Genomic DNA, 21,688 nt, shown 5'->3' with positions numbered 1-21,688 from the left:
TTCTATTCTAATCTCTCCCCTCTAAACCCATCAGATGCCTCCGAGACGTGACACCGGATTTGCCTTCCCGCCGGAGCTCACTCAATTGATCCAACAACAGAATGCCTTGATGCAATTGTTAGTCCAGAACCAAGGCAACAACAACAACAATAACAACAACCCGCCTCCAGTTGACAACTTAGCTCGCTTTCTGAGGTTGCAGCCGCCAGTGTTTTCCAGTAGCACCGAGCCTATAGTTGCTGATGATTGGCTACGCCGTATTGGAAGGGAGTTGACCACCGCAGGTTGCACAGATGCTGAGAAGGTGTGCTTTGCCGCACATCAATTGGATGGACCAGCAGCCTCATGGTGGGAGAATTATACGGCCACTTTCCCCATAGCCAACGCCACTTGGGATCAGTTTCAGCAAGCTTTCCGCACAACCCATGTCTCAACTGGAGCTATGATCATGAAGAAGCGTGAGTTTCGCAACTTACGCCAGGGGAACCGTACTGTAGCCCAGTACGTGGATGAGTTTAGTAAGTTATCTCTCTATGCCCCTGATGATGTGGCCACAGATGCCGCGAAGCAGGAGAAGTTTATGGAAGGGCTGAATGATGAGATGAGCATGCAGTTGATGGTGGCAACATTCAACAACTACCAGGAGTTGGTAGATAAGGCTCTTATGATTGAAGGGAAGCAGCAGCAGATTGAGAGCCATAAGAGGAAGTATGGACAAGGAAGGTATAACTCAGGAGCTCAGGAGAAGCCTCGCCTAACCCCGAACTCGGGAGGACTTGTTCATAATCATGGAGGTCATAACCACAACAGAGGAAGTTCGCATAACCACAATGGTTCTAAGAATGGGACTGGAAATGGAACAAACAATAATCAGAACCGCTCCAATCCAGCCACACCCGCCAAGAGAGACCTAAGTCACATTACTTGCTTTAAGTGCGGGAATACTGGACACTATGCCACGGAGTTCCCTGAAGCAAAGAATGGAAACGGTAACGGGAGCGCCGGGAAGAAGCCCAATCCATTCAACAAAGGACAAGTGAACCACGTTAATGTGGAGGAGGTTGAAGAGCAGCCAGACGCGGTTATCGGTAAGTTTTTGGTTAAGTCTTTTACCGCCCTTGTTCTTTTTGATACTGGTGCATCGCATTCATACATATCAAGGGGATTCATGGATAAGTTTAAACTACCAACCCAAACCCTTAGGACCCCTCTGTTAGTGAGTCACCTGGAGCAGAGTATATGGCTAGTCGATGGTGCGACCAGATACCCTTAACCATTGGTAGCCATGTTTTTCCGTCAGGCCTAATAATTTTGGAGTCACAACGGTTGGATGTGATATTAGGCATGGACTGGATGTCAAAGTATGGAGGAAGCATTGACTGTGCTAGTAAGTCGATTTATCTCACCACCCCGGAGGGAAAAATGATGAAGTATGTATCTAGGCATGCACCTAGGAGGAGCCAAGTAAATACCCTCACGGGAGTTGTTAAGGAGGAAGTGCCTGTAGTGAAGGATTACCCGGATGTTTTTCCAGAGGAGTTACCAGGCATGCCACCGGATCGAGACATCGAGTTTTTGATAGAACTGTTGCCAGGCACCGGGCCTAAATCAAAGCGACCATACCGGATGCCCGTAAATGATCTGGAGGAGATTAAGAAGCAGATCAAGGATTTATTGGAGAAAGGTTACATTCGACGGAGTTCACCACCATGGGGAGCCCCAGTGCTTTTGGTTGAGAAGAAGGATAAGTCTCTAAGAATGGTTGTTGATTATCATGCGTTAAATGAGGTGACGATCAAGAACAAATACCCACTGCCGATGATCAATGATTTGTTTGACCAACTGCAAGGAGCTAAGGTGTTTTCAAAGATCGATCTACGATCAGGGTATCATCAGCTGAAGATTCGAGAGAAGGATATACCAAAGACAACATTCACCACATGGTACGGGTTGTATGAATATACGGTCATGTCATTTGGACTGACTAACGCCCCTGCCTATTTCATGAGCACGATGAACAAGGTGTTCATGGAATATTTGGATAAGTTTGTTGTGGTGTTCATTGATGATATAATGGTATACTCGAAGAATGAGGAGGAGCATGAAGAGCCTTTGCGTTTAGTTCTCGAGAAACTCAGGGAACATCAGTTGTATGCCAAGTTCAGCAAATGTGAGTTTTGGTTGAAGGAAGTCGGATTCCTTGGACATGTTATATCAGGAGAAGGTGTAGCAGTAGATCCCACCAAGATTCAGTCAGTCACTGAATGGTTGGCACCCACTTCAGTTAGCGAGATCCACAGTTTTCTTGGACTCGCAGGATACTATCAGAGATTCATCGAGAATTTTTCCAAGATTGCGAAGCCAATGACGGAGTTATTGAAGAAGGATACGAAATTTAGATGGACGGAAGAATGTGAGGCAAGTTTTCAGGAGTTAAAGAAACGTTTGACTACAGCCCCAATGCTGATTCTGCCGGATATACGCAAGGATTTCCAAGTGTATTGCGACGTCTCTCGCCTAGGACTTGGAAGTGTGCTTATGCAGGATGGAAGAGTTGTTTCGTATGCCTCACGACAACTAAAACCGCACGAATTGAATTATGCCACGCATGATTTGGAGTTAGCAGTTGTAGTTCATGCACTCAAGACTTGGAGACATTACCTTATTGGAAACCATTGTGATGTGTACACGGATCATAAGAGTTTGAAGTACATTTTCACACAAAAGGAGTTGAACCTTAGGCAGAGGAGATGGTTGGATCTTATAAAGGATTATGACATGAAGCTTCATTATCATCCAGGCAAGGCCAATGTCATAGCAGACGCTTTGAGCCGGAAGAGTTATGCTAACACCCTCGTAAGCACAGGATTGCCAAAGGAGTTAGCAGAGGATCCCAGGGAACTTCGATTGGAGATTGTTCCGAAAGGATTCGTGGCAACAATGGAGGTTCAGTCTACATTGTTAGGAAGGATTCGAGAAGCTCAGAAGGATGACAAAGAGATTGCCGAGATAAAAGAGAGAATGAGCAAAGGAAAGGCCGAAGGTTTTCGTGAGGATGAGCATGACACCTTATGGTTTGAGGACCGTGTTTATGTGCCCAATAACACAGAGATCAGGAAGTTAATACTTCAGGAGGCTCATGACTCACCATACTCGATACACCCCGGAAACACCAAGATGTATTTGGATTTGAAGGAACGTTTCTGGTGGACTGGTATGAAGAAGGATATTGCCGAGTATGTAGCCGTATGTGATGTATGTCAGAGAGTGAAGGCTGAGCATCAAAAGCCAGTAGGATTGTTATAGCCTATGCCGATACCCAAATGGAAGTGGGATAAACTTGGCATGGATTTCATCACCGGATTGCCCAGGACCAAATCAGGGTATGATTCCATATGGGTAGTAGTTGATCGCTTGACCAAAGTGGCTCACTTTATCCCGGTGAAAACCACCTATACAAGTGCGAAGTTGGCCAAGATATACATGACCAGGATCGTATGTCTGCATGGAGTTCCGAGGACCATCATATCAGATAGAGGAACATAGTTTACTTCAAAGTTTTGGCATCAGCTGCACCAGACTTTGGGAACAAGGCTGGAGTTCAGTACAACATTCCACCCGCAGACAGACGGACAGACCGAGAGAGTCAACCAGATTCTGGAGGATATGTTGAGGGCTTGTGCGCTAGATTATGGATCTAGTTGGGATGACAATTTGCCCTACGCGGAGTTCTCATACAACAATAGCTACCAGGCCAGTTTGAAGATGGCACCGTTTGAAGCCCTGTATGGACGAAGGTGCAGAACACCGTTGATGTGGGATGAAGTAGGAGACCGACAGTTGTTTGGACCAGATTTGATCAAGGAGTCTGAAGAGAAGGTTAAGTTGATTCGCGATAGACTGAAGGTAGCTCAGTCTAGGCAGAAGAGTTATGCAGATTCGAAACGCAAGGAGGTAACCTATGAAATCTGAGATAGAGCATATCTGAGAGTGTCACCCTTGTGAGGAGTGAAACGTTTTGGAGTCAAGGGAAAGTTAGCCCCGAGATTTGTAGGACCGTATCGTGTTTTGGAACGTATGGGAGAAGTTGCCTACAAGTTGGAGTTACCTGAAGGACTGTCAGGAGTTCATGATGTGTTTCATGTTTCACAGTTGAAGAAGTGTCATGCTGAGATGGCCGATATACCACTAAGAGACACAGTGCCCTCGGAAGCGATTCAGTTGGACAGTGATCTGACCTATGAGGAGAAGCCAGTCAGGATTCTTGAATGTGCCAGTCGAGTCACCCGCAGCAAGGTTATTAAGTTTTGCAAAGTTCAGTGGAGCCACCATAACGAGGATGAAGCCACCTGGGAACGAGAGGATGATCTTCGCAAAGACCACCCACACCTATTTTCTAGCCAACCTGAATCTCGAGGCCGAGATTCATCTTAAGGGGGGGGGGGGTAGGTTTGTAACATCCCAAATTTCCAATTTGGAATGTTATACATAGATCATTCTTGCATATCATATTTTGCTGCATTTCGTTTCGCGATCCTCGAAATCCTAAGCAACACAAGGACCCTCGAGAGAGTTGAGGATTTCCCTGTTTTCATATTTGAGTTTTATCAAATATTGAAACGAGGATTATTGGTTATAATTATTTTTCTCTCCAAAAATATTTCATATTCAAATATATGAGAGGAGATAATATGACTTCTCCAAAATAAATGAAATATTGGAGGAGAAATATTAAAATCAAATATTTGATTTTATTGCTATTTTATTTGCATTAGAAAAAGTTGCATGTTTTCAAAATTGCATTTTATTGCCAAGAAAATGTTCATCTTGTTCTAAATATTTTATTTAGACGGTGAAAATTTGTTTTGGTATTTTTAGAGTTTTATTTATTTTCTAGGATTTATTTAAGTTTTGGCTAAATTAAAAAAAAATCTCCAGCGCCCGACTGGGCCGAAGCCCAGCCAGCCGGCCCAGCCCAGCCGCGCCGTCCGCCTCGTCCCCGACGCGGAGACCGCCGCCGCCCGCGACGCCAAGTCCGGCCAGGACTCCTCTCCCGCGCCGCCTTGCCCCCTCCCCCAAGCTAGCCCCCTTCCTTTATATACGCCGCCCCGGACCCCCTCACCTCCACCCGAAACCCCCCTAGCACCGCGCCGCCACTGCCGTCACCGCGCCGCCGCCCAGCGCCGCGCCGCCGCCGCCCCGCGCACCCCGCCGCCGCAGCCCACCTCGCCGGAGCCGCCCCGCCTCGCCGGACCTCGCCGGAGGTATAAGCCGCCGTTCGGTTTTATTTTAAAACCGATCCGTTTTTTTATAAAACCCTAGGTTCGTTTTTTTGAATAGATCGATTTTTTTCCCGGTTTAGTTTATTTAGCGGACGTTCGTCCGTACGTTCGTTTTAACGAATGGTTTTCGCTCGTTAGTTACAGATAACGAACGCTCGTTCGTTAGCCTGTTCGTCAGTTTTTCTTTTTCTTGGATTTTCCGCGATTATTTTCGATCGTGATTTCTGATCCGATTTTCGTTTTAGTTTATCTTTTCGCTCGTTTATCAGAATCAGGCGATTCAAGCGCCTAGATCTTTGTATCGAAACCCTCTTTCTGTTTAATCAACTTGAACAAGATTTTGGTATTGTAAAATTTGACTTTACATCAGATTAGTAAATGGATCTTATTTCTTTCGCAGTTTGAGTTTCGTTGCTCCGTTTGATTTGATTCTTTTTGCAAACCGGAGTTCTTAAGTTGAACTTTCTGGTTAGATCTTCTTATTTGAGATTTACCCGTGCTTCTTTGCTTGATTGCTTATGTATGCTCTTGTTTGTTGCGATAGAATTCTCGGAGTGCGAAGCGTGCTACTACGAGTCCCTAGGTTCTGCGGATCGTCAGCAAGGCAAGTAACACATTGATCATACTCCTTTCATACCCAGTTTTTATGCATTCGTTCCAATCCTCAAACACTGCATGATTAGGATGTGATTTAACTTGTGGGTAATGGGAAGTAGTTGATGAGGTAGAACCTATTGCCCTGTTATATTCAAACCCTTGGGAGTTACTTCTACGTATTGCTTATATTGCTATGCTATGCTCGTAGACGTGGTATGGGTGAGTGAATTCATGATAGATGTGAGATTGTTAATTAATGGTTCAACTTAAGGTGGCAACTTTAATACACATCTGGGTGGATTGCTTGTCGGGTACCTGGAGAATCCAGTGTTGTCCTAGGATATCCCGGAGTACCCGTGTGATAATCCTAAGGTCCGCCACCCAGGCTCAAAGGGAACTGAGATATTTTCATGCTAGAAACTTCCGTGTGCAGCCACAAGCTATTATGGGCTCTATCATAGTTGAGTAAGTTGCATGAGCTCTTGAAGAGGTGGATCAGCAGGTAGAGGGTTGTAGGTTTGGTATGGTCTGCCCGGAGTAAAGAGTTAATGTTTCTGAAAGACTGTGTCTCGGTCATCCGTTTCTCAAACACCCTGTAGTGCGAGAAATCCAACGGAGGAGATCGAGTCTTGTGGGGAAAAGTGCGCAAACCTCTGTAGAGTGTATAATCTAATCATGGTTAGTCATGTCCCCGGTTATGGACAATTTTGAGTATCTAGTACTTGGATTATCATAAGTATCTCATCACTCTAAATTAATATTGTTGGGTTGATAATTACTTTTAATTGGGATTGAGTTGGAGGAACCTTCTCAATGATGTTTCAACCACCATGATAGTTAAAATAAAATTTATTCCTTTGTTGTAGGGAAAAATTGGCTTTTCGCAAAAACTATAAACGTAGAGCTTTCCACCAGCCAAATATGCATGTAGTGATAGCATTATTCTGTTCTTGCTCTACTGTGTTACATTACCAGCATATTCCATGTGCTGACCCGTTTTCGGGCTGCAACGTATTATGTTGCGGAATTTTTAGACGAGGAGTAAGGTCCGTTAGGTCGTTGTCGTGCAGCTCAGCTATGCCGTTGGAGTTGATGGACTCACTTTATCTTCCAAGCCTTCCGCTGTTACCGTATTAGATGGCCTTAAGCCATATTTATTGTAATAGGTTCTCTTCTGAGACATTCGATGTAATAAGTGTGTGATTGCTACTCTGTTATAAATCCTTCGAGTACTGTGTGTGTCAGCATTACCAATCCAAGGATGACACTGAAGCACAGAGACTTGACCGTATTTATAATAAGTTCTTTTCTGAGACATTCGATGTAATAAGTGTGTGATTGCTACTCTGTTATAAATCCTTCGAGTACTGTGTGTGTCAGCATTACCGATCCAGGGATGACACTGAAGCACAGAGACTTGACCGTTTGAGGTCGGGTCGCTACACAAGTCCTTTAGAAGGACTGGAATACGACGGAGGCAAGCAGCACAGGTGTGTAGGGTAACCTTTATGCGTTCTTCTTGACGGTATTCATACTTATTTCTCAGGACCCGCATGCTGCGCCCTATTGATTCCGGCATGTTAAATAGCCGGATACTTTTCGCACCATCTATACAAGATACGCCTTGACGTATCCATCCAGTTATAATAAAAATGGTTCGTGGCCCAGCTTCTGTGTTTGTCGCTTCTTACTTCGTTTTGTTTCGATCTGCTTATTTGCTGCATCGACAATCTTTTATGTTTCATATTCGCCAGGGGCTACCTGTCGCCCCACAATACGGCAGCACAGTCCAAACACTTCTTATATATAAGTTCGGCACCCTGAATTCAGCATTATATGCATTGGCTCTGAATCGTGTCTTTGGTCAATAGTTGGGTTGCCCGGCTCCTGTGCTTGCTACCCTACGTTCTGCTCTACCGGCTAGGGTAGTAAAGGGAGAACTACTGCGATTGTGCCCTGGCTTTGACCAGATGAGCACCTCAGTAGAGAAAGCCAAAAACTGACTGTCATGGTATGGCGAGAGCCGGTCAGCTACTCGAGGGTTACAAATCATTGGAGATTTTTTTCGCGTTATGCGAGAGATCGGCACTTCCCGATCAGATGCTGACAGTACTCTGATTTAAACCAGGGGCTGCGCCCATGCTTTATTATAAAACTCCTATGGCTAAGTGAGGGCGTTCAAGCCGTAAACTCTGATTGCCTCATTCCTTGCGCTAAACAACTCCTTCAAGGACCATGTAATTGGATCAAGATTGTTTAGATTCCATCCCGAACACCTCCGTACTACCTACGTGAGGGCAGAAGCCGACGATTGGCCAACCCTCAGATTACATGCAACACGGCCGCACATGTGGAAACAATTCAAAGCATAATAAAATTACTTTACAAAAACTGGCTTTGTTCCCATAATACAAGGCAAAGGCAACATGAATACATTTATTCAATACAATGTCCTACGAACATTGCGCCGCTACAAGTCGAGACCCCTCTACGACATCCGCGAAATATCGCTCGGGTGTGCGGTGCTCCTTGCCCTCCGGCGGCCCGCTGGCAACTTCAACAGTGTTCATCTTCGCCCACCACATCTTGCAGCGAGCGAAGGCCATACGGGCACGTTCAATACAGACGGAGCGCTTGATAACATCTAGCCGAGGACAGGCATTCACCATCCACCTCACAAGTCCGAAGTAGCTGCCAGGCATAGCTTAGGCTGGCCATAGCCGGATTGTCAAATCCTTCATGGCTAATTCGGCCACCTTGTGCAGCTCCACCAGCTGTTTCAGCTGATCGGTGAAGGACACGGGATGCTCTGACACCGCATATTGCGACCAGAAGAGCTTCTCCGTGGAACCCCCTCCTTCGGCTCGATAGAACTCCACGACGTCCGATACACTGCATGGTAGATCAACAAAAGCCCCTGGGGAACTTCGAACCCGGGTTAGTAAAAGGTACTGCTTCTCCGCATATTTGCTTTGCATCTTAAAGGCCTTACCCGCTGTGATCTTCTTGGCCTCCTGGATCTCCTGGAGGGTGTCCTGGGCCTCATTTCGAGCGGTCTCCGCGCTCTGACGAGCCTTGGTGAGCTCGGCCCCTCGAGCTGATGCATCATTCTACAAGGTCTCACATTTGTTCACCGCATCCTGGAGCTCCTGCTGGACTTCTTTGACCCGGGCCTCTAGCTTCTTACGGGCGACTTTCTGCTGGACAGCCTGCTCCTCGGCCTTGCCCAGGGCTTTCCTCAGGGCCTCAACCTCGGTCACAGCTTCTGCACGTATCACAATACCGCTGTCAATATACGGCGCTTATCCTTTCCCGAACATATAGCAGGTCGTTCCACACCTTGCTTCTCCTGGAGCCGAACCTTAACCTCGCCGAGCTCGTTCTCGGTCCGCTCCAGCCTCCGCTTCAGTTCGGAGACCTCGGCAGCATGCGAGGTCGCGGCCAACAGGGACGCCTGCCTATCGATACATATTCAGTCAGCCTCTTATAATTAAGGATTGATCACATGTCCGGTTCTTCTCGCCGAACACCGGACAACGTCTCAGGGGGCTACAGACTATACGGGTTTTTTCTCTTTCTTACCTCGAAACCTATTAACAGGCTGCTGCAGGCTTCATTAAGTCCGCTCTTGGCGGATTGAACCTTCTCGATCACCGCACCCATAAGGATACGGTGCTCATCCACGACGGAGACGCTTCGTAGCACCCCCATCAGGTCATCCGGCGCTCCTGGATGGACAGGAGCCACCGGTGGAGGCGGCGCACCCCCCTCCTTCAAAGGGGGCTGCTCGCCCAACTCCGGAGCCATATTGGTCTCCGGAATCTTATTCGGCTGAGGGCTGAACTGGATACGGCCCTCTTCGCCAGTCTCCATGGGGATTGGCTCCCCTATGTGTCCGGCAGAGGAGGTCCCGCCTTGTGGCGCCTCCCGGACAACGTCCTGGGCTCCTCCCTTCGGAGCGGTCCTCGGGGATAGCACTTCGGTGTCGTCCCTGGCCCCGGGGGAGTAGGCAGGCGGTGGTGACATGCTCGCCATCTCCGATGGAGCCAACGAACCTCCAGATGAGGATCGCTGGATAAGGTCACGGGCCGGACTGCAATAGTATAGTTAACCATGTTAAAATAATAAAGAGAAATGGCTGGAAGTGCGCACAAATAAGCCATGTCGCTTACGATGCGGCCTGGGGCTTAGTGCAGGGGCGTCGTTCCGGACTACTGTCAACGTCCCACGAGGTATTGACCGCTGGGGCGCCCTTCCCCTTCTTGGGCGCTTTCGCCTCCAGATGCGCCGAGACCGCCCTCTTCTTCTTCTTCTCCTCAGGAGGAGGGTTGTTTTCCTTCTCCTCCTCCTCTTCCTCGTCATTGTCCTCAGGGACAGAGGAACGGGCCTCGACGACGGGGGCCGCTCTTGGCCACCTTGGCCTTCTTCTTGGCCTTCTTCTCCGGCGCCGTATATGGCGCCGGCACCAGCATCTTCGCCAGGCGCGGGATGACCGGTTCTTCGGGCAGCGGAGCCAGACACTGGATCCGCTTCGCCCTCTCCACCCAGTCCTGAAAGAGCAATAATAAAAGCTTAGATATCATCCTCGAAACATTTAAGTCAGGGATACGTCAGGAAAACATACCTCGCTGGCGAGGTGTTTGCAATCGTGACCACGGTCTGAGTCCGTGGCCGGTGGCTTCTCGTTGCCCTTAAAGAGCAACTTCCAGGCCCCTTCGTGAGAAGTCTCGAAGAGCCTTTTCAAGGTCTGGTGCTTCTTCGAATTGAACTCCCACAAAGGGCAGCTTCGGTGTTGGCACGGAAGAATCCGGCGGACTAGCATCACCTGGATGACGTCAACGAGCTTGACGTTCTTGGTCACCATGCTTTGAACGCGCGTTTGCAGCGCTATCAGCTCGTCAGGTGAACACCAGTCCAGACTCTTTTCGACCCAGGAAGTGAGTTGCATGGGAGCACCGGAGCGGAATTCGGCAGCTGCGGCCCAGGTGGTCCCGCGAGGTTCTGTGATGTAGAACCACTGCTTCTGCCATGCCTTTACTGTCTCCACAAAAGTGCCTTTGGGCGAGGAGACGTTGGATAGCTTGCTCACCATGGCTCCTCCGCACTCTGCGTGCTGGCCATCCACACCACCTTCGGCTTCACGTTGAAACCTTTGAGCCACAGCCTGAAGTGGGGATGGATGCGGAGGAAGGCCTCGCACACGACGATAAACGCCGAGATGTTGAGGAAGGAATTCGGGGACAGATCATGGAAATCTATCCCGTAATAATACATCAGCCCACGGACGAAAGGGTCGAGTGGAAACCCTAGCCCGCGGAAGAATTGGGGGATGAATACTACCCTCTCTGTGGGCTCTGGCGTGGGGACGACTTGTCCCTCGGCCGGCAGACGATGGGCGATCTCCTTCGCCAAATATCCGGCCGCCCGGAGCTCAGTAATGTCGTCCTCCTGGACGGAGGAGACCATCCACTTGCCCTGACCACCGGACCCAGACATGGTTGCTTGAGTGGAAAGGGGATGAGAACTTGGGCGATGGAGCTTGAGATTGGAAAGGCGGAGACGGAGAGAGAGCGTGAGAAGAGGAAGGTGAATCCTTATCCCCTTATAAAGGCAGCAAATATTAAACGCCTCCTCACTCGCCTTAGGATTCGCCTGTTCCCAAGGGCTGTATAAACGGCACGGTTGAGTTACCCATGACTGCATTGATGAGAATCCCGCAATAAGGGGACACGATCTCTATTTCAACAAGACGTGCCAATAGCAACCGTGTCTCAAAATGTGGGATGGCAGAAGAAAAACGGTTCAAAATCATGACCGGACAGACGCGATGTCGTGTTAAAAGAAGCTGTCAACAGATTAGATTCGTGCAAATATTATATTCTCTCTGCGGTTATGTACGTGACAGGTCCGGATACAATCATCTTGTCTGAAGACAATCTTGGAGCTCGGAAAATGGAGAACCCGCCTTGCAATGCAGGAGACGATCTGCGCGCTGGACTCCACGTCATTGAATTCAGGTTCAGGGGCTACTGAGGGAGTCCTGGACTAAGGGGTCCTCGGGCGTACGACCTGTTATTCATGGGCCGGACTGATGGGCTACGAAGACATGAAGGCCGAAGACTGTACCCGTGTCCAAATTGGACTCTACTTGGCGTGGAAGGCAAGCTTGGCGACTGAAGATTCCTTATGTAACCGACTCCATGTAAACCCTAGAGCCCCTCGATGTCTATATAAACCAAAGGGGATAGTCTGGAAAGGACAGATACATACTCATTACCATATTCACATAGGCTAGACTTCTAGGGTTTAGCCATTACGATCTCGTGGTAGATCAACTCTTGTAATACTCATATTCATCAAGATCAATCAAGCAGGAAGTAGGGTATTACCTCCATAGAGAGGGCCCGAACCTGGGTAAACATCGTGTCCCCCGTCTCCTGTTACCATCGAGCCTAGACGCACAGTTTGGGACCCCCTACCCGAGATCCGCCGGTTTTGACACCGACAGCGGTCTTGACAAGATCCTCATTGCAACAAACTCATCCAACACTTCACTTGAGGACAAGGCGTGAAAGTCCGGCCATTGACGGATGACGGAGGACATGGCCTTATGGTAGGGCATCATGGCCTTGAGAAACTTGCGCTTGATCCAATTGTCATCCGTATCCTTGCTCCCATGATCTCGGAATGAAACCGCGAGAGTGGTTAATCTCCGGTAAAGCTCTCGAGGTTCTTCATCTTCATTCATTGCAAACTCATCGGCTTCATCTTGCACCACTTCAAAGTTTGAGCATTGAATGCTTGCGCTTCCCTTGTAAATGGAAACAACATGTTGCCATGCTTCCTTGGCCACGGTGAAAGGTCGGAGATGCGCAATATCTTTGGGTGGAATTGCTTCTTGGAGAATGAAGAGAGCTGACTCATTGAATTGATGGTCCGCGGCTTCTCTAGGAGTGAAGTTGCTTGGGTCATGCGGGTAGAAACCTTGCTCAATAGTTCTCCAAAGATTAGTAGAACTTTGATTTAAATGACGTTTAAAGCGATAGACCCAAGAGGCAAAATCCTCATTTTTCACAAGCTTAGGAGGAGGACCAACATGATTTATATGCGTGGAGGGAACCGGTCCTCCATAAGTGATTGGAGGTTCAACATGGGCAAAGATGCCATTTCCACTTCTACCACTAGTCAAAGGAACTTGATCACTAGTAGCTTCCCCCTTGTTGGAGTTAGCATCCGTCACCTTGTTAGTGGGATCGACCACGTCCAACGGTGCGGTGGATAATTTGAGACCATCAAGAAAAATCTTAAGCATGCCTTTAATCTCGGTCGTCATGGAGGTTCTCAATGTGTCCAAGGCCACATCAAACTCCTCACGAGAGACCGAGGATCCCCCATCAGCCGCAGACAAAGTGGGACTCGCATCGGGGTGCTCCTCCACCTCGTCTGTGGTGTCAACGATACTCTTCGGACGACAAAGTCCTTAATAAAGAGACGAGGCTCTGATACCAATTGAAAGGATCGATATGGTTGACTAGAGGGGGTGAATAGATAACTAACAATTTTTAGCTTTTCTTTACCAAATTAAACTTAGCATCAAAATAGGTTGTCTAGATATGCAACTATAGGTGGGCAACCTATATGATGCAACAACAACAAGCACACAAGCAAGCAAGGGATACACACAATATAAGCTTGCACAAGTAAAGGTAAGAGATAACCAAGAGTGGAGCCGGTGGAGACGAGGATCTGTTACCTAAGTTCCTTCCCTTTGAGAGGAAGTACGTCTTCGTTGGAGCGGTGTGGAGGCACAATGCCCCCCAAGAAGCCACTAGGGCCACCGTATTCTCCTCACGCCCTCACACAATGCGAGATGCCGTGATTCCACTATTGATGCCCTTGGAGGCGGCGGCCGAACCTTTACAAACAAGATTGGGGCAATCTCCACAACTTAATTGGAGGCTCCCAACGACACCACGAAGGTTCACCACAATGGAATATGGCTCTGCGGTGACCTCAACCGTCTAAGGTGCTCAGACACCCAAGAGTAACAAGACCCGCAAGGGATTAGTGGGGGGAATCAAATTTCTCTTGGTGGAAGTGTAGATCGGGGCCTTCTCAACCAATCCCTAGAAAATCAACAGTTTGATTAGAGATCGGGCGAAAATGGAGCTTTGAGCAGCAGTGGAGCTTGGGGAGGGAAGAGGTGGTATTCCTGGGGAAGAAGACCCCCTTTATATAGTGGGGGAAAAGATCCAATCGTTACCCACTCACTCAGCCCACAAGACGCGGTACTACCGCACACGCTCGCGGTACTACCGCATCTTGTTGCAGTACTACCGCTCGTGCGATAGAAGCCATGTGAGGTCCTGTTGCACTAGGCAACGAGCGGTACTACCGCGCGCCCCTGTGGTACTACCGCAGGGCAGGGCTCAACAGGGCTGGAAAAGGCACGGACTAAATAAATTACATCTGTGACTACTTCCGCTGAGTTTCGGACATGCGAAAATCCGGCACGGTACTACCGCTCGCAGGGAGCGGTACTACCGCGTAGGGGCGGAAGTAAAAATTACTTCCGCGCCTACTTTCGTGCGTGATAGCATTCTGGGCTAGAGGCAGCGGTACTACCGCTTGCAAGGAGCGGTACTACCGCACATCACGGTACTACTGCTTCCCTGAGCGGTACTACCGCGGACCCCTGCGGTACTACTGCTCCCTTGAGCGGTACTACCACACGCCATAGAAACTATAGCACTTGGAAGCCTTCATCTCGCAGAGACAAGGATAAATGGACGGTGCTACAATGAAGTGAAGGAAAGGTGGTACAAAGGAATAGATGTGTACGTGTTGATTCCACCCTAACCTTTCCGAAGCGGACCCCCTCTTAATAGTATGGCTTTCCTACGACTCAAATCCACCGAAAAGAAACATAGAGAACTGCCGTCTTCGATAGGCTCAGAGGGGCACCGAATCGTCTTGTGCCTAGACATGAGATATCTGAAATGCTCAATGCACATGATTAGTCCGCAAATGCACTGTCATCAATCACCAAAACCACATAGGGAGAAATATGCCCTTACAATACCTTTGTTCACTTTGCCATCCTTCTTATCCGCCAAGTATTTGGGGCAGTTCCGCTTCCAGTGACCATTTCCTTTGCAGTAGAAACACTAAGTTTCAGGCTTGGGTCTAGCTTTGGGCTTCTTCATGGGAGTGGCAACTTGCTTGCCATTCTTCTTGAAGTTCCCTTTCTTTCCCTTGCCCTTTTACTTGAAACTAGTGGTCTTGTCAATCATCAACACTTGATTCTCTTTCTTGATTTATACCTTCGCTGATTTCAGCATCGCGAAGAGCTCAGGAATCTTTTTCGTCATCCCTTGCATATTATAGTTCATCACGAAGATCTAGTAGCTTGGTGATAGTGACTAGAGAACTTTGTCAATCACTATCTTATCTGGAAGATTAACTCCCACTTGATTCAAGCGATTGTAGTACCCAGACCTTCTGAGCACATGCTCGCTGGCTGAGCTATTCTCCTCCATCTTGTAGGCAAAGTACTTGTCAGAGGTCTCATACCTCTCAACACGGGCATGAGTCTGAAAGACCAATTTTCAGTTCTTGGAACATCTCATATGCTCCATGGAATTCAAAATGGTTTTTGAAGCCCCGGTTCTAAGCCATAAAGCATGGCGCTAAACTATTAAGCAGTCATCAAATCGAGTTTGCCAAACATCCATAACATCTACATCTGCTCCTGCAATAGGTTTGTCACCTAGTGGTGCATCAAGGACATAATTCTTCTGTGCAGCAATGAGGATAATCGTCAGATCACGGACCCAGTCCGCATCATTGCTACTATCATCTTTCAACTTAGTTTTCTCTAGGAGCATATCAAAAAATAAGGGAGCTAAAACGCGAGCTATTGATATACAATATAGATTTGCAAAACTATCAAGACTAAGTTCATGATAAATTAAGTTTAATTAATCAAATTACTAATGAACTCCCACTTAAATAGACATCCCTCAAGTCATCTAATTGACACTTGATACAAATCAACTAACCCATGTCCGATCATCACGTGAGATGGGGTAGTCATCAATGGTGAACATCTCTATGTTGATCATATCTACTATATGATTCACGTTTGACCTTTCAGTCTCCAGTGTTCCGAGGCCATGTCTGTACATGCTAGGCTCGTCAAGTTTAACCCAAGTATTCTGCATGTGCAAAACTGTCTTGCACCCGTTGTATGTGAATGTAGAGTCTATCACACCCGATCATCACGTGGTGTCTCAACACGACGAACAACGGTGCATACTCAGGGAGAACACTTTTACCTTGAAATTTAGTGAAGGGGTCATCTTATAATGCTACCGCCGTACTAAGCAAAAGAAGATGCATAAAAGATAAACATCACATGCAATCAAAATATGTGACATGATATGGCCATCATCATCTTGTGCTTTTGATCTCCATCTCCAGAGCATCGTCATGATCTCCATCGTCACCGGCTCGACACCTTGATCTCTATCGTTGCGTCGTGGTCGTCTCGCCAACTATTGCTTCTACAACTATCGCTAATGCATAGTGATAAAGTAAAGCAATTACATGGCGTTTGCATTTCATACAATAAAGAGACAACCATAAGGCTCCTGCCGGTTGTCGTTAACTTTACAAAAGATGATCATCCAATAGAATAACGTATATCACATCATGTCTTGACCATATCACATCACAACATACCCTGCAGAAACAAGTTAGACGTCCTCTACTTTGTTGTTGCAAGTTTTTACGTGGCTGCTACAGGCTTCTAGCAAGAACCGTCCTTACCTACGGCAAAAACCACAACGGTGACTCGTCAAGTTTGCTATTTTAACCTTCTTCAAGGACTGGCCGTAGTCAAATTCGATTCAACTAAAGTAGGAGAAACAGACACCCGCCAGCCACCTTTATGCAAAACTAGTTGCAAGTCTGTCGGTGGAACCGGTCTCATGTGCGTGGACATGTAAGGTTGGTCCGGGCCGCTTCATCCCACAATACCGCCAAATAAAAATAAGACGTTGGTGGTAAGCAGTATGACTATCACCGCCCACAACTCTTTGTGTTCTACTCGTGCATATCATCTACATATAGAACTGGCTCATGATGCCACTATTGGGAATCTTTGCATGGAAAACAAAAAAATCTACGCACACGCAATGATCTATCCATGGAGATGCATAGAAACGAGGGGGAGAGTGTGTCTATGTACCCTTGTAGACCGTAAACGGAAGCATTTCACAACGCGGTTGATGTAGTCAAACTTTCTTCGCGCTCCGACCGATCAAGTACCGAACGTACGGCACCTCCGCGTTCTGCACACGTTTAGCTCGGTGACATCCTCTGCCTTCTTGATCCAGCAAGACGGCGAGGTAGTAGATGAGTTCCGGCAGCACGACGGCGTGGTGATGGTGATGGTGAAGTGATCTCCGCAGGGCTACGCCTAAGCACTACAAAAATATGACCGGGGGTGTAAACGGTGGAGGAGGGCGTCGCACACGGCTAGGCAATTGTTTGTTGTGTGCTAGGCGCCTCCTCCCACATATATATAGTTGGGAGGGAGGAGCAGCCAAAGTAGGCGCCCAAGTAGGAGGAATCCTACCTGGGGTCCCTCCCAAGCCGCGCCCCCTTTCCTTATTTGGAGTGCGGGGAAAGGCAGGGGAGATTGCCCCCTCTTTTCCTTTCTCCCATGAGAGGGAAAGGCAGGAGGGGCTAGCCCTCCACCTTTTCCTTCCCTAGGGCTGGCCAAACAAGGGAGAGGGCGCACCAGCCCCCTTGTGGGCTGGTCTGTCCCATCCTTTGGCCCATAAGGCCCATATCTTGCCCGGGGGGGGGGGGGGGGGGTGCCCGGAACCCATTCCGGTGACCCGATTCCTTCTCGGTAAGTCCGGAAACACTTCCGTTGTCCAAATACCATCGTCCTATATATCAATCGTTACTTGTCAACCATTTCGAGACTCCTCCTCATGTCCGTGATCTCACCCGGGACTCCGAACAACATTTGGTCACAGACCCTACGAGTCCGAGAACTATGTAGACATGACCGAGACACCTCTCCGGTCAATAACCAATAGCAGAACCTGGATGCCCATATTGGATCCTACATATTCTACAAAGATCTTTATCGGTCGAACTGTTATGACAACATACGTAATTCCCTTTGTCCATCGGTATGTTACTTGCCCGAGATTCGATCGTCGGTATCTTCATACCTAGTTCAATCTCATTACCGGCAAGTCTCTTTACTCGTTCTGTAATACATCATCTTGTAACTAACTAATTAGTCACTTTTCTTGCAAGGCTTCTTATGATGTGTATTACCTAGAGGGCCCAGAGATACCTCTCCGATACTCGGAGTGACAAATCCTAATCTCGATCTATGCCAACTCAACAAACACTTTCGGAGATACTTGTAGAGCATCTTTGTGAGCACCCAGTTACGTTGTGACGTGTGATAGCACACATGGTATTCCTCCGGTATCCGGGAGTTGCATAATCTCATAGTTGAAGGAATATGTATTTTACATGAAGAAAGCAATAGCAATAAACTAAACGATCATTATGCTAGCTAACGGATGGGTCTTGTCCATCACATCATTCTCCTAATAATGTGATCCCGTTATCAAATGACAACACATGTCTATGGTTAGGAAACCTTAACCATCTTTGATCAACGAGCTAGTCTAGTAGAGGCTTACTAGGGACACGGTATTTGTTTATGTATTCACACATGTATTTAAGTTTTCGATCAATACAATTCTAGCATGAATACTAAACCTTTTTCATGAATAAGGAAATATAAAATAACAACTTTATTATTGCCTCTAGGGCATATTTCCTTCATATATATGTGGGAGGGGGCCGCCTAGCACACACCAGATCAATTGTTAGCCGTGTGCGGCGCCCCCCTCCACTATTTACACCCCCGGCCATATTTTCGTAGTGCTTAGGCAAAGCCCTACTGAGATCACTTCACCATCACCGTCACCATGCCGTCGTGCTGACGGAACTCATCTAGTACCTCGAAGTCTTGCTGGATCAAGAAGGCGAGGAACGTCACTGATACGTCTCCAACGTATCTATAATTTATGAAGTATTCATGCTATTATATTATCAACCTTGGATGTTTTATATGCATTTATATGCTATTTTATTTGGTTTGTGGGACTAACCTATTAACCTAGAGCCCAGTGTCAGTTCCTGTTTTTTTCCTTGTTTTAGAATATCGCAGAAAAGGAAAACCAAACGGAGTCCTATTGACCTGAAACTTGATGGAGCTTATTTTTGGACCAGAAGAAGGCCATGGGGTAAAAGAGTTGGGCCACAAGAGTCTCGGGCTGCCCACGAGGGTGGGAGGCGCGCCCCCCTACCTCGTGGACAGCCCGGAGACCCCCCTGACTTGTTCTCGACGCCAAAACCTCTTATATATACAGAAACCTCCAGAAATTAACCTAGATCGGGAGTTCCGCCGCAAGCCTCTGTAGCCATGAAAAATCAATCTAGGCCCTCTCTGGCACCCTGCGGGAGGGGGCCATCATCACCGGAGGCCATGGAGGAGGATCCCGGATGGGCCATCATCGCCATGAAGGCCAAGGACCAGAGGGAGAACCTCTCCCCATCTAGGGGGGAGGCCATGGAGGAGGAAGCACAAGGGGGAGAACCTCTCCTCCTCTCTCTCGGTGGCGCCGGAGTGCCATCGGGAGGGGAATCATCACCGCGGTGATCGTCTTCATCAACATCACTATCATCATCACCATCCTCATCTCTTTTACGCGGTCCACTCTCCCGCACCCCGCTGTAATCCCTACTTGAACATGGTGCTTTATGCCACATATTATGATCCAATGATGTGTTGCCATCCTATGATGTTTTGAGTAGATATCCTTTGTCTTTGGGTTGATTGATGATCTAGACTGGTACGAGTTGTATGTTTTATTTTGGTGCTGTCCTATGGTGCCTTCCGTGTCGCGCAAGCATGAGGGATTCCCGATGTAGGGTGTTGCAATACGTTCATGATTCGCTTATAGTGGGTTGGTGAGTGACTGAAACACAAACCCGGGTAAGGGGGTTGTTGCGTATGGGAACAAAGAGGACTTGATGCTTTAATGCTATGGTTGGGTTTTACCTTAATGATCTTTAGTAGTTGTGGATGCTTGCTAGAGTTCCAATCATAAGTGCATATGATCCAAGAAGGGAAAGTATGTTAGCTTATGCCTCTCCCTCATATGAAATTGCAATGACGACTACCGGTCTTGTTAACAATTGCCTAGGACAATTCCGCATACCGATCCATCATTATTACACACTCGCTATTTATAATATTTAGTAATATATTCTAACTTTATGATAACAACACCTACTTTTATACTTTAGCTCTCCGACACCATGCAAAGTTATCCTCTTCATACCCACAACGTAGTTTTATTTCTCGTTTCTAGTTGGAAGTAAACGTTCGGTGTACGTAGAGTCGTATCAGTGGCAGATAGGGCTTGAGAGAATATTGATCTTACCTTTAGCTCCTTGTGGGTTCGACACTCCATACTTATCACTTCCACCTCTGGAAATTGCTACGATGATTCCCTTCACTTGGGGATTATCAAGCTCTTTTCTGGCACCGTTGCCAGGGAGCAATAGCCTGGGGTTGATATTCTCGTGTGTGCTTGTTTGCTTTCTTCACTAAGTAGATTTTGTTTTTCCTTTTGTTTCTGTTTAGTTGTGGGTGAAACATACAATTTTTTTTAAAGAATGATAATACATTTTTTTACTTGCCTCTCATGCCTAAAAAGTTTTTCAAAAAAAAGAGAAGTGATTGGAAAGTTATGCATTGAAGAAGTGAGGGTCGACCTTGAGCACTTGTGTTCATGCTCACGGAAACAATGTAGAATTTTACATGGAAGTTTCTCTGTAAATAATTATCTCCTTGTATATATCCTTTGTATTATAGAAATAATGTGCCAAGCTTTGGTTTTAGTATGATTAGATTGCTTGTTTACTATGTGCAGAACAAAAACGGAAACCTTGGCTGTAGCGCGTGATTTTACATTTTTTACTGGAAAGTCAAATGGGTCTAAAACTTTTTGCACATTACTTCTGTACAAATTGTTCAAATTTATTTCATAATTTTTGGAGTTACAAAAGTTTGCTAAACTTCTAGATTACTACAGACTGTCCTGTTTTTGACAGATTTTGTTTTCTATGTGTTGATCGCTTATTTTGATGAATCTATGGGTAGTATCGGGGGGTATGAACCATGGTGAAGTTGGAATACAGTAGATAAAGTGCTAATATTAAATTGAAATGAATTTGCAACAGTACCAAAAGGCAGTGATTTGCTTTAGTATACTAACGGATCTCGCAAAGTTTTTGTTAAGTTTTTGTGGATGAAGTGTTCGAAGAACGAGGAGTTACCGACGTGAGAAGAATAAAGAGAGGCAGGAGTTCAAGCTTGGGGGTGCCCAAGGCACCCCAAGTGAATATTTCAAGGATACTCAAGCATCTAAGCTTGGGGATGCCCCGGTTGGCATCCCATCTTTCTTCTTCAACAATTATTGGTAAGTCTATATTAATTGTAGAATTCTCCATGAACTTCACTTATATCTTTTGGAGTATGAATAATACTATCATCTAAGGTGGGTCTGGAATAGTGTCAACTTTAGGAATTAGTGATCCCACTATTCCGAATGAGAAGAATTCTGCTTATGTGAAGAGTAGAAAAATTTCTATGCTTATAGATCATGAAAAGAATGCTTTATGTGATGGTTATATTGTTG

This window comes from Aegilops tauschii, chromosome 1 (genome assembly GCF_002575655.3).
Source record: "Aegilops tauschii subsp. strangulata cultivar AL8/78 chromosome 1, Aet v6.0, whole genome shotgun sequence".
Lineage (NCBI taxonomy): Eukaryota > Viridiplantae > Streptophyta > Magnoliopsida > Poales > Poaceae > Aegilops > Aegilops tauschii.
Note: the sequence above shows the minus strand (reverse complement) of the source record.